The sequence below is a fragment of the Mastomys coucha genome, unplaced genomic scaffold (genome assembly GCF_008632895.1).
Source record: "Mastomys coucha isolate ucsf_1 unplaced genomic scaffold, UCSF_Mcou_1 pScaffold21, whole genome shotgun sequence".
Taxonomy (NCBI): domain Eukaryota; kingdom Metazoa; phylum Chordata; class Mammalia; order Rodentia; family Muridae; genus Mastomys; species Mastomys coucha.
Genome location: NW_022196904.1, coordinates 108,872,355 through 108,885,747, shown reverse-complemented (window position 1 = coordinate 108,885,747; position 13,393 = coordinate 108,872,355). Strand labels below are relative to the sequence as shown.

At 42.2% G+C, this 13,393-nt stretch overlaps 2 protein-coding genes across 5 annotated transcripts in view; one reads left to right on the top strand and one right to left on the bottom strand.

Moving 5' to 3' along the window:
• Lyrm1 (LYR motif containing 1) overlaps positions 1–13,390 on the bottom strand; it is a 23,916-nt gene extending 10,526 nt beyond the window's left edge. Inside the window, exon 1 of one of the 4 annotated variants that reach the window (XM_031388097.1) lies at positions 13,301–13,390. The gene's annotated coding sequence lies outside the window, so the exon portion shown is untranslated. Of the gene's footprint in view, positions 1–4,490; positions 4,545–4,689; positions 4,712–12,630; positions 12,914–13,300 lie in introns of those variants that run through there. The other 3 variants (XM_031388098.1, XM_031388100.1, XM_031388099.1) reach the window with 3 other exon arrangements.
• Dcun1d3 (defective in cullin neddylation 1 domain containing 3) overlaps positions 13,011–13,393 on the top strand; it is a 46,964-nt gene continuing 46,581 nt past the window's right edge. The window contains exon 1 of the mRNA XM_031388090.1: positions 13,011–13,120. The gene's annotated coding sequence lies outside the window, so the exon portion shown is untranslated. The remainder of the gene's footprint in view (positions 13,121–13,393) is intronic.

The following is a 13,393-nucleotide window of genomic DNA, read 5'->3' as shown; positions in this document are numbered from 1 at the left end:
AAAAAAAAAAAAAGAAAGAAAGAAAGAAAGAAAAAAAAGGTTTATTTATTTATTTATTTATTTTTGGTTTTTTGAGACAGAGGTTTCTCTGTGTAGCCCTGGCTGCCCTGGAGCTCACTCTGTAGACCAGGCTGGCCTCGAACCCAGAAATCCGCCTGTCTCTGCCTCCCAAATGCTGGGATTAAAGGCATGTGCCACACCACTGCCCGGCCACATTTCATGCTTTTATAACATGAAATCTTAAAGTGACAGTTATAATTTTTGAAATTGTGGTTACTATATAAAGCAAAGTGAAGCGGTCTCAAGGCCCAGCTTTACCCAGAGGCTGAAAGGTTTTTTTCTCTTAATTTAAGTTTAGAAAACATTTCTCAGGGCTAGCCAGATGGCTCAGTGCGTAAGAGCACTGACTGATCTTCCGAAGGTCCTGAGTTCAAATCCCAGCAACCACATGGTGGCTCATAACCACCTGTAATGAGATCTGACACCCTCTTCTGGTGCAACTGAAGACAGCTCCGGTGTACTTATTTATAATAAATAAATAAATCTTTGGGACTGATCGAGTGGGGTTAACAGGAGCAAGCAGAGGCCCTAAATTCAATTCCCAACAACCACAAGAAGGCTCACAACCATCCATTCAGCTACACAAAATAAATAAATAAATCTTTAAAAAAAAAAGAAAAGGAAACATTTCTCTAAACTATCTTCTTGACCAATAAGAATGGTACAACTGAAGATCTTTCTTAGAAGAACGTCTGACTCTTTTGACTCTCTAGGAAATACTACTAGTAGGTATGACCAAACGAGAACTGACCTAAGTACACAACATCAAGCAGTGTCTTTTCTGTAAATCTTGTTACAGTTATTTTAATGGAATATTTCAGACACAAAAATACAAGAGACTAATATAATAGCTAAATAATATAAGGTTTGACGAACAAGTTATGGAAACACTTGATGCTCCCGTTGGACCTCTTCCAAAGCAATCGTCCTGGGGGCAGTATCCCACTGTTTACCCCTGGCTGGTCTAGAATTCTCTATGTGGACCAGGCTGACCTTGAAATAACAAAGAACTGCCGCCCTCTGCTTCCAGAGTGTTAAGATTAAGGGCATGTACCACCATGCACATTGTCTTTGCCTTGGTTGAAGGTGCCACCATTCTGACTGCTGTTTATCATTGTCATAAATCCTTTACATTTGTTATACAAAACAGTTTTACAAGCGTAGAACTTCATACAGGTTCTACAAGTTGTATTTTTGTGTCCATTGAATTTGCAATTCACATTGTCACACTCAACACTAGTTCTGACATCACTGCTGCAGATCAATCCACTCTACGCGTCTACTCTGTTGATAGGTATTTTATAACTTATGAAAAACTTCAGTCTATTTTTTGATACATATTTCTATGTGTAAAACTTGTGAGACGATACCAAGGAGGGGGTGTAGGTGTGGGGCTGGGGTGTGGGGGTGGGGAAGGCAAGTCATTAGAGTTCTTAGTCAGATTTAGAACAATGACTATATGCTGCCCTAGACAGGAGGACAGTCTGGGGAGACAGATCTGGTGCACATCCATGAGCCCTGAGGTTTTGGTTTCTTTTCTTCCCCAAGCAGGTTTATCAGGATTGGGAAGGAGGCTCTTCGAAGGCCGCCATTTAGGAACACAATCCATTTCCAACTCCCTACCTGGGGATGGAACGGCTTAGGATGAACCTTAGTTTATGAGAATCCCAGCTGCTAAAGAATGGCAGGAGTAGGAGGGGTTTGTATACAGATATAGAAATTCCTTCATGGAAGTCACCTTATATAGAATTCCTTCCTTGAAGCTGGCTGCCCCTCTTATTTACCCCTGACCCTGGGAACTTTTGTTGAGCAATAAGGAGTGAACCAATTTTAACCATCTGATGAAAAGCTTGAAAGCACTACTTCCCTCATCCAAAAGCTTAAAGGATTAAAGTTATACACAACAGCATCCACAATGCTTCCTAGACACAATGCTTAAAAAGCATTCATAAAAACCAAGTGAGAATACTGTGGGCAAGAAAGACCCAGATGAGACAATGATATTTATCTTTCCTGATAAGAAAACAGATTTCTGCCGGGCGGTGGTGGCGCACGCCTTTAATCCCACCACTTGGGAGGCAGAGGCAGGCGGATTTCTGAGTTCAAGGCCAGCCTGGTCTACAGAGTGAGTTCCAGGATAGCCAGGGCTATACAGAGAAACCCTGTCTTGGAAAAACCAAAAAAAGAAAAAAAAAAAGAAAGAAAAAAGAAAAAAAAAAAAACAAGTTTCTGAGTTTCAGGCTCTCCCTAAAACTCCATGGTTTCATCTGAAAACATGTGAGTCAGTTCCTGGGAGTGGCAGTAGCATCAACTAAGGACTGCTTCACTTCCCTGTCATCAACAGATGAAACCTCCTTGACTTTCAGATACCAGCAGAGGAAAGCAAAGGTCAAACATATTCAAAGCCTAGCAAATTTCTCAAAGCCTGACTTAATTGGTTCTCTCTTACTACTTGAAGAACTCTGATCATAAGCTATAACATGACACACAAGACCTGCAATTAGGTTACTCAAGGTAATGCGTACGAACAATTGACACTTAAGACTATTTTGAAAATACTTTAATTAGTGTGTGTCTTAAAAAAACTAATCCAGAAAGGAAGATAGGTTCTCCAACATCAGGGGATCCAGAAAATCCAGGTTGCAAAGACTGCCAGGAGAAAAGTCAAAAGCTATCTTCACTTTTGTACACGAACACGTACAGCCTATTATATCTAAGTCTTGGAAGAAAAGTCAAGAAGAGAGCAAAGGGCATCTTTTGTTGTTTTTTTATGGGTTTCTTTCAGTTCTTTTTGGGGGAAACTATGGTCTTCTTGACTCTGGGGTGCACACTCATATTTTTCCCTCTTCACTAATTTTCATTTTCTTTTTATTTTATTTTTTAAGACAAGTTTTCACTACACAGCTCTTGAGAGAAAATGCTAAGGAAAAAGAAGTCTTAGGTAGACTAGGCTGGCATCAGATTCTCGGAGATCCACCTACCTCTGTGTCCTAAGCTCTGAGATTAAAGGTACCTGCCACACACAATACCTTATCTGATCTTGCTCGCTATTTTTCTTTTCTTTCTTTCTTTCTTTCTTTCTTTCTTTCTTTCTTTCTTTCTTTCTTTCTCTCTTCTTTTTTTGAGACAGGGCTTCTCTGTGTAGCCCTGGTTTTCCTGGAACTCACTCTGTAGACCAGGCTGACCTCGAACTCAGAAATCTGCCTGCTTCTGCCTCCTGAGTGCTGGGATTAAATGTGTGCGCCACCATTGCCTGGCTAAAACTTTTTTAAAAGTACTTTTTGGAATTTTCTTTTTGGTCTTAAAAAGCAACTCATTTACTAAAGTTGACATTTCCTGAAGGTCTTCTTGTCCAAGGCCAAGGATTTAAGCTTCAAACCAACATTCTTCTCAGGATTAATGCAATATAGGCAGCCTTTATCTTTTTTTTTTTTTTCTTTTTTCGAGACAGGGTTTCTCTATGTAGCCTTGGCTGTCCTGGAACTCACTCTGTAGACCAGGCTGGCCTTGAACTCAGAAATTCGCCTGCCTCTGCCTCCCAAGTGCTGGGATTAAAGGCGTGCTGCGTCACCACTGCCCAGCTGCCTTTATCCTTATTTACAGTTGGTCAAGAGTTGATCTTATACAGTAGTGAAGTCTGCTGGGAATTCCCCTTAGGTAACATAAGGAATAGTCACTGTTCAGAAATCAGAACTTTCATCTAAAATGGTCATGAAGTTCATTCTTAAGGAATCTTCAAAGTTCTATGGCATTTATTCTGGATCAACACTACTTGACATATTTGTCCCTTTTAATCTCTTTAAATCCCAGGATGAAGAAAGAAAACACAAGTGTGATGGAAGGAATTGTGACTAGAAGGTGACTTCTCTTTCACAAGTTGTACTGCCTATATAAGCAGATCACTAAGATAAGACTTATTATTGAGTGCATATTTTATAATAGTCTGGCACATTTTGCTGCTAGTATGTTTTGCCTTCTGGTCCTCAGTTGGGAGAGGTCTCTAATGCAGATATCTCAAAATTTGATTGTGGAGGTGATTTTAGGTACACAATACTCATATTTATTAGTTGTCATTACTTTAATGTATACTAGAACGACCCATCAAACCCATGATACTGATTTTGGTGTGGTGTAGGATTGGCTATGAATATATGTATTCAGAAAATTTCTAACTAATGCATGATACTCATACTTGTAATCCTGACACTCAGATGGCTAAAGTACAAGGGCTGCCACAAGTCTGAGGCCAGCCTGGTCTACAAAATGAATACCATGTCAGCTAAAGGTACACAGCAAGACCCTGTTTCACTGTCAAGCCTATGCTTGTCTTGGCTGACCCTTCTACCCAGAATGCTTCTTTTCTACTTGTCATTTCTCCCACTAAAAGAGGTACCTATACAATACCAAAATTTCCCAGAGCACTCTCTCACCCAGGGCCTAGAACAAGCCACCTATTGCTCTTTTGCTGTTATTTTGCATCTTTTTCTTTCTAGATTTTTCTGCCTAACTCCTGGAGAGTAGGAACTTTGTCCTGCTCATTACAGCAGCAGCAGCAGCAGCTTCATTTGCTTTGCATATACCATGGGCTTCCAACTCTGAAAGGTACTTTACATTAACTGTAATCCTCACAGCAATTCAGTAGGCAGGTGCCGCTTCTATTCTCATTTTACAGAGGGACCTGATGTAAAGAGAGATTAAGAAGTGTGTCAAAGTCACAATGCTAGAAATAGGCAGGGCTGGTATTCAAACCCTACAATCTGGAGTCAGAGCCCAAGTTGTTAGCAACTAAATACATTGCTCGATCTCAATAAATGTTGTTTAATATCTGTTGCATGCTTTAAAGAGCTTAATCATTAGAACAAAAGAAGTGAAATAATCCCATTAAAATTCTATTCTCTTCACATATAAAGAGCCACAGAAGTGAGTATTTTGCACCTTGGTATGCTTTATAAAATCCCCACCTGCCCTTCTTCAAAAAGCATTTTATATACAAGGACCCTTAAAGGAGGCAGTGCACCTAGTTGGAATGCTCTTTTCTTTCAGTTCTCTGTGGTAACCCCTCTGACTTTCAGGGGAGCTGACATCAGAGCAAGATGAGGAAGAGACTGATCAAATAGCTACACCCTGCAGGTTTTAGGTCCCCTCTGCCAAGCATCCCATAGATTGATCCCCTCATCATTTATTGGAAATATCTATCACATCCAAGACCATGAAGGTCTGGGGATATTCTAGTATCAGAGGCAGACAACATACAAAAAACAAAAAACAAACAAACAAACAAAAACACCAAAGTATTTCATATAGTCATGTATTCTGAATGAAACAAACAGAAATGGGAGATATTTGGGGGGTTAGTATATTTGACTGGAGTTTCTAAATGGCAATGATGGAGACTAATAATGGAAAGTTAGAGGGAGAGTGGTACAGGGAAGAAGGCAGCAGGAGCATAGCTCTGGGGCAGGCCAAGACCAGAGTTGAATGCAAGGGAGGACCTGTCAGAGAGGTCAAAGGTCAACACAGTGATGGTAATCTTTGGAAAGCTCACTGAAGCATGAACATTTAAGGAAATTGAGTGGTAGTGGAGTATGCCCTTAATCCCACCACTTAGGAGGCAGAGGCAGTCGGATGTCTGTGAGTTTGAGGCCAGTCTGGTCTACTAATTGAGTCCTGGAGAGCCAGTGTATGCATGTGTGCACCCAAGTGTACGTATATGCACAACATGAGTGCAGAAGCCCGAGAAGATCTGAAGAAGAATCTATAACTCCCAGAAATGGAGTTATAGATGGTCGTGAATCACCATGTGGGTGCTCTTAACGAAACCTGGGTTCTTTACAAGAGCAATAACTGCTTTTAACCCCTAAGCCATTTCTCAAGTCTCCATTTAGGAGTTTAAAAGACAGTTCCCTTTCCACAGATGGAGTTTATAGAAGCATGACTCTAGTCTCAAGAATGTCAAAATTCCAGCTGCTGGACTCTCTTGAGGCTTTGCTTTCTCCTCAACAAAAATTTCTGCAGCATAAACAGAAGGGACAGAAGGAAAAGTTGGGAAAAATCCCTTTAAGGAAGACCTGACACTGGGATATAACTTCTCATCCTAGCTCCCTATAGTCAAAATTTCCCTCTCAAGTACTCCATGATTTGGGATAAGGATGGGGAGGGCTGTGAAATCATCCAGATAATAATCAGTCCTGCTGCCCTGCCTTTTTAACTATGACACCCTTCTTGCCTTGAGAAGTCCTCAAATCATACAACCTTTCTTTGCCCACCTATTGCTTCTCTGTCAACCCCTTAGCATACTATTGGAGCATCTTTCTAGTGCAGGGTCCCTGTGTGCATCCCTAGCATCTCTACCTTACCCCTATTTATCATACTCAAATTTTAATTTTTTGTTTGTTTGTTTGTTTTTTCGAGACAGGGTTTCTCTGTATAGCTCTGGCTGTCCTGGAACTAACTCTGTAGACCAGGCTGGCCTTGAACTCAGAAATCTGCCTGCCTCTGCCTCCCAAGTGGTGGGATTAAAGGCATGCGCCACCACCACCCGGTAAATTTTAAGTCTTAAAGGTTGAATTTATTACATTTTATTTATTTATTGTGTATGTATCTATCATGTCAATGTATGCAACTAAAAGTCAGAGGACAACTTGACAAGAGGTCAAGCCTGACAACCTGAGTTTGATCCCTGGAACTCATTTCAAAGTAAAAGGAGAGAAGTGACTCCATACATGTGCTACGGCCCATCACATACTAATAAGTGTGTAGTGGCTATTCCTGGTTGTCAGCTTGACTATATCTGGAATGAACTACAATCCAGAATTGGAAGGATCACCTGTGATCCTGATCTTGAGGCTGGGAGATACAAGTTTCTGACCTGGATCTTGGTGTGGAGATCTTGAGGCATAGTGGCCATAAATCCCAGGAGAGTAAGGCAAGGAGGTTTCTGAGTTCAAGGTCATCTGGGACAAAGCAAGTCCCAGATCCAGGAGTGGTGGCACACATCTTTAATCTGGGCCACACCTTTTTCTGGAGACCTACATAAGGACACTGGAAGAAGGAAAATTGACTCTCTTCTTTGCCTGCTTGCCTTGTGGCACTGAGCAACTGCTAGATCCTTGGACTTCCATTTACAGCTGCTACTGACCATTGTTGGGGAGTTGGACTACAGACTGTAAGTCATCAACAAATCCCTTTATTATATACAGACTAACGTAAGTTCTGTGACTCTAGAGAACCCTAACTAATACAAAGTGGATTTTTTTTTTTTTTTTTGAGACATGGTTTCTCTGTGTAGCCCTGGCTATCTTGGAACTCGGGCTCTGTAGACCAGGCTGTCCTTGAACTCTTGTACTGTCTTGTACTTGCCTCTGCCTCCAAGTGCTGGGATTAAAGGAGTGTGCCAACACTGCTAATAAGTGAAATTAACAAAAGATTCCAGGGCACTGAAAATAACTCTGTGCTGTTTTTGGAAGACTCACCATTCAAAGAGAGCTCTTTAAGACTCACACCTATGATACAATCCTCACTTCTTTTAAGGCCAGTAATGGCTTGTCCACTAGTTCAAAAGGCCCTATCTCTGGGAAGATTAGAATTAATGAAATGGAAAATGTTTTTGTTTTTCTCTTGAAAACTAATCGTTTGGGGGACTAAGACAGATTGTATCCAATGATCTAATTTTAAAATCAACCCAGAAAACTATAATTTAATGCACTTGTCATTTGGGGAAATGAAATGCTGGTTTATTTGTCTTGTTTGAGACAGGATCTTTTAAGTAGTGCTGGCTGTCCTGGAACTTGCTATTTAGGCCAGAATAGCCTCAAACTCGGAGAGGTTCTCCTGCATCTGCCTGCCTCCCAAGTGATGGGATCAAAGGTGTAGGATACCATTCCCAGCCTTGAAATGATTTTGATAATGCACAAATAATCATGTTCACTGGGCTCAGCTTGTGCCTTGTCGCCGCCTTACCGACCAGTGGAAATAAGGAGGCGACCACAAACCCTTCTCCAAGCAGTTTATTCAGGAACCTTGTACTACAAAATCATTCGTTCATCTTTTCTTCTTTCTTAGCTAGCTTCTACTATTACTCTCTCTCTACTATTACTTACTCTATTTCCTCTAGCTCCAGCCCTCGCGGGTTAAATACTTTCTCTGGTCCCAATCAGCATCGGCTATGTGGCAAAGCATAATAGGCTGCGGGAAATCATGCCAGCTTGCATCACAAACTGGAGGCACTCAGCTTTTCCAACTATGGGCTTGTTTATCTCAATGCTCTCTGCTCTGGCCGGAGACCAGGTGTTCAATATATATATATAGGGTGGCAGCTGCGGCTCCCCACAGTGCCTCAGTTTCTCAGAGTATAGAGAGTTTCTTCTTTGGCAGCCCTAAGGACTGCACAAGCAAGGCACACACTTCAACATTGAACAATATCCTAGTCCTTCTTTTACTTTTCATTTTGAGATAGGGTCTCATGAAGTTGTTCAAAGTGGCTTTGAACTTGCTCTGTTATCCAAGGACCTTGAACTTTTGATCCTCAAGAGCAGCTGGGATTATAGGTCTGTACCATGAAGCTTTCTTTACTCCTGACTCTTAAAAGGTAATATGCAACCACAGAGCATTTTTCAGAGGTGGAAGGATTATTCATGAGATATTTCATTAAAATACTGAGCACTAGGAAGTAAAGGTGTATTTTACCTGAAAAGGAGGAATAGCGAGCCTTTTCTCTATGATTAGCTTTGTCTGCAGAGAATGGAAGTATGTAGCCTGTTGTTGAGGTGGCTGCTTTATGGTAGTAATGGATTTTCCTAAAGCTATTTCCCTCTGATCATGAATAATCCCTGTACAGTAAAGGGCTATTGTTCTTCAGTATAAGTAAATAACCCTGCTGGAGACACTGCTTATCTTCAGACCACAATGCTTCTTACTGGAAATGTTAACACAGGTGCCAGCATTGAAGCATGGCAAAGCTTTCCTTCCTATTTCTCTTCTTTTATCTCTTGCTAACTCTTCACCATTGGTGCTCTTGTCTCCTAGAGCTATTCTAGTCCTTGCTTTTTGTTAGACACTGGCTGGTACTCTTAATGATTTTATTGTCACAACAACTGAACAAGTGAAACTGTGCCCTACAGATTCCTGGTCCCTTAACTTCCATTCCGCACCTCCCCCCCCCCCCCCCCCCAAACACACACAGACTGTTTCCTGTCCTAGATTTTTTGGTTATTAAAATCTGAAGAGGGAAGTAATACCACAGTTGTGCAATTCTCAGGATATGCTCAATTCAGTATATTTCACACCACAATGATTCTGAGACAGCATTTATTTTATGCCAAAAAAAAAACCAAAAAACAAAACAAAACAAAACAAAAAACCCCAAAAACCCAGGAATGAGAGATGGACCCAGGAAAAGATGTACATGATACTTTTATCAAATGGAAAATAAAATTAGATTCTGAAACATGGAAAGTCATCACAAGGGAAATGAAAACACCAATACTAGACAGGTTTCTAAAGTAACTATTCAAAGCAAAGCAACAGGAGGCAAACATGCATCCTGAGCACAGATACTCCTTAACTTGCAGACAGTGCTAGGGCCTGAGAGTCTCCTAAGCTAAAAACATCTATTCAGTGTCACAGCATAGCAACACAGTATATTGTAAAGTCTTGGTTCTACTTATTTGTTTGTCTTTTGAGACAGGGTCTCACTATTTAACTTTGGCTGCCCTGAAACTTTGAATACAATTTACAGAATTCTTATCTCTGGGATTAAAGGTATGTACTACTACACCCATCAAGTGTTGGTTCTTCAACCTCATGGCTAACTGGGTGTGGGGTCTGGCAGCTGCTAACCAACATTGAGACTATTTTCCAGCTCACGAAAAGATTAAAATTCAAAGTGCAGTTTCTAGTGAATTATCATTTTTATATCACTGAAATGTGGAAATTATTTTCATGTTGGGAGCCATTAGTGTATCATAACAGCAAGGAAGCACACATCAAGATTAAATGCATACATGAGACTGATCCAACACTGCAAGAGAAGTAATCAATCATCAGTCAACTTATTCAAGACAGAAATTCTAAGTGGAAATTAATTTATAGTTCCTCAATTCAAAGTAAATGGGTATATTCCTCACCAGAATGCTATTTGTTTATTGAGACAAAGTTTTATTCTAGAACCATGACTGGACTGTAACTCAATTGGTAGACAGCCCTGGCCTCAAAATTGTGATGATTTTCTTGCCTCAGGGTCCTGAATGCCTGGATTATAGGCATGTGCCAGCATATTTTTAAGAAACAAAAATAAAAGTTAGTCAGAGGTGTTTAAAACCAGTTATCCAAAAGTCAGCTGTGTGACAGATATAAGGGAGGAGCTGGGAACAAGCCAATGGTAGAGACTCTCGATTCTCATGCAAGAATCTTCAGCCCTTCAAAGCAAGTAGGAAAGTCAGAAAGCCCACACACTAACTTAAATTCCTCCTTTGTGACATCTTCTAAGAAACTAGATTAGAAAGTCACACAAAGTCTTAGGTGGGCCCCGGGTGTGTCCTGCCACACCTTTATTCCCAGCTCTTGGGAGTTCAAGGTCAGTTCTACAGAGCAAATTCTAGGACAGCCAAGGCTACAAAGAGAAACACTTTTGTCTCAGAAGAAGAAAAATAAACTAGGCTTTGGTGACAACACTGGACACAGCTGGAGATCTGTTGTATTTGACTCAACAGCCAACAATTTGAAAGACAACAGCATTTTGCACCAGGGACCAGTTTTCAGAACCTTCTCCAAGGACTCTCTAGTTACCAAATGAAGAACTTTATTTGTAGAGCACAACAGCTCCTCACTAGACTGTCCCAAGAGCAGAAACAATGACTGTCTGGCTTTACTTATGCGGAATGACTGGCACTCAAAGTCCTTAAATTTTTTCAGTGTTTCAATCCAACATTGAACAAAAGAACTGTTTATGGTAAAACTCTTCTGTCTGACCTACCCAATGGGGCAGAGACCAGCCACATGCAGCTACTGAACATCTGGAATATGTGTCTAAGGAACTGTCATTTAAACTTAGTCACATGTGTTAAGTAATACAGACAGCAAGGTTCTCAGATCAATTACAGATTCAATGTCAGCTTGGGAGTGGGTGTGAGGGGAGATGCCTATGGCTCACTTGGGGCATAAGGCACACACAAAGGATAATCAACTCTCAGCTTCAGCTGTGTAGGGATTCTAGGAACTTCAGACTGGAGTTGCCAGACTGTCCCATTTTCCTAATGAAGCCAAAAATCTCGATTCTGATGTTCAATTTTTAAAAACTGGCAAGCAGATTCTAGGAAAGAAGAATTTAAATCATGCTGCAGGCCGAACAATATGCTTGCAGGCATTATCTGTCTTGCCAGCTTGCAACTTTTAATCTAGGCCAACCCTATCAACTCAAAGAATAGGACCTTTTCCAAGGCCACCCTGCAGATCCAAGAATGAAACGCAACCTTTCAGATACCCTTTCCATTGAGATTCACTATAAAGTTAGTGGCATCTGCAGCAGCAGGGACAAGACTTCCTTTGTAAGAATTCCAAGGCTGAGACGGGTGTGGTGGTGTACGCCTTTAATTCCAGCACTCCAGAAGGGGAGGCAGAGACAGGTGGATCTCTTGAGTTTGAAGCCAGCCAGGTCTATAACCAGGGCTACAAAGAGAAAGAAAACACATGCACATACACATATAGCAAACCAAGAAAAATTTCCAGGGCTGTCTTATAAGGTGTTCCTATGTAGATACAACAAAATAATTAGACCCCATGGACACATGTAAACCAACATTTATCAGAGAAATCAGGCAATGCACACACATTGCTTATGAACAAGTCCAAAAGCACTGACAGCTGGGAGAGCAGAAAAGATTTGAGTGAGGCCTTCAAAAGATGACTCTCACTGATTGTGAGGATGGATACTATTGCTTAAAGATATTAAGGGGGGGAGCTCCTTATTTTTGAGGTGTTACTCTTTTTGTGATTCCTACTGGCTTCTACCCTTCTGGGTGGTCTCTAAATGTGAGATCTAAAGGACTTGGGCACTTTCCCAAACTGGTTCCTCTAGGGAGACATCTTTGGTTTCATATTCTCCCACACATTTCATATCCAATTCATCAGTCAGTCTGGACTGTTCAAGCTCCCAAATATATTATGAATCAATTCTCTTAATTTCCATGTTCCCAATACCACTGTCCTCTCCCATGGCCTTAGTAACAGCCCTTTAACTACCTTCTTTTACCCAGCAGCAATTTTTAAAAATGTAAATAAGGTCTGGTCATTCATTATACTTCGGGAAGTAATACAAAAGCCAAAACCTTGCTCTTTCTGCAACTCCAGGACTTCAGTCTCTTCTGCCTTTTGTTTAAAACATTACCCACACTTCACATAGGCATTTCCTTCTCCCATTCTCTTTTCCTCTTAAACCTGGAAGAGGCTTTCTCATCACGCCATTCAGCTGCTATCCTCTGCACTCATTTACTTATTAGTGAAAAGTTCAGGAACTAGACTAACTTCATTTTGTCATTTGCTCATCTTGGTAATGAAACTAGCCTTCATCATCACCTGAAGTCTGATTCCTACATCCGGGATCGTTTGGGCGGCCTTTCTCGAGGCAGGCACCTCTCCGGGCTCCTACAACTGCCCCTGTCGCCTTCCATTTATAATCGTAAAGTCTGAAGGGTCCCAGGCAGGATCTCGCCCGCGTGCCAGTTCCCTTCGGCGGGTCTCCCGAGGCTAGCAGCGATGACACCGAGCCTCCCTCGCGAGGCTGGGGTCATACAGGCGCGTCTCCTAGCAACCCCACACCGGCATCTCATCCCTGCCCTAGGGAAGCCAACCCCTTTCCCCAGTCCCCCGCGACTGGAGCCGGCGTCTCCATCCTTACACTCACTCAGCGTCACTCCAGCCTTCCCCCACCCACAAGAGCCGGCTGGGAAGAGGCGGTGCCAGGAGCTCTGCCGAGCCTTGGCCACACCGGGCTGTATCCAGCAGGTCCGGCAGGCCAGGCCGGGCCAAACCACCGGGCGGACCGCTGTGGAAGCATGAGGCCCAGGTTAGAGGTCAAACCTCCTGAAACTTCCAGATTTAGCCGACTCCCCGCCGCACTCAACCACTGAGCTCTCCTCCAGCTTTCCCTTTCACCCTTTCGTTATCCCCTTCCCCCATTTCTAGTCAGAAAATGGCCTGGCCCAGCTCCTAGCCCACCCTCCGCCGCTCCCCGCCTTGCCCTTACTTGGAGACGGCTTCGGACGTCCTCGCGTACGTCGTGACGTCACCCTCCTCGTTCCCGTCCCCGCCCCTCCCATTCTCTCCCTCCTAGAGCCGG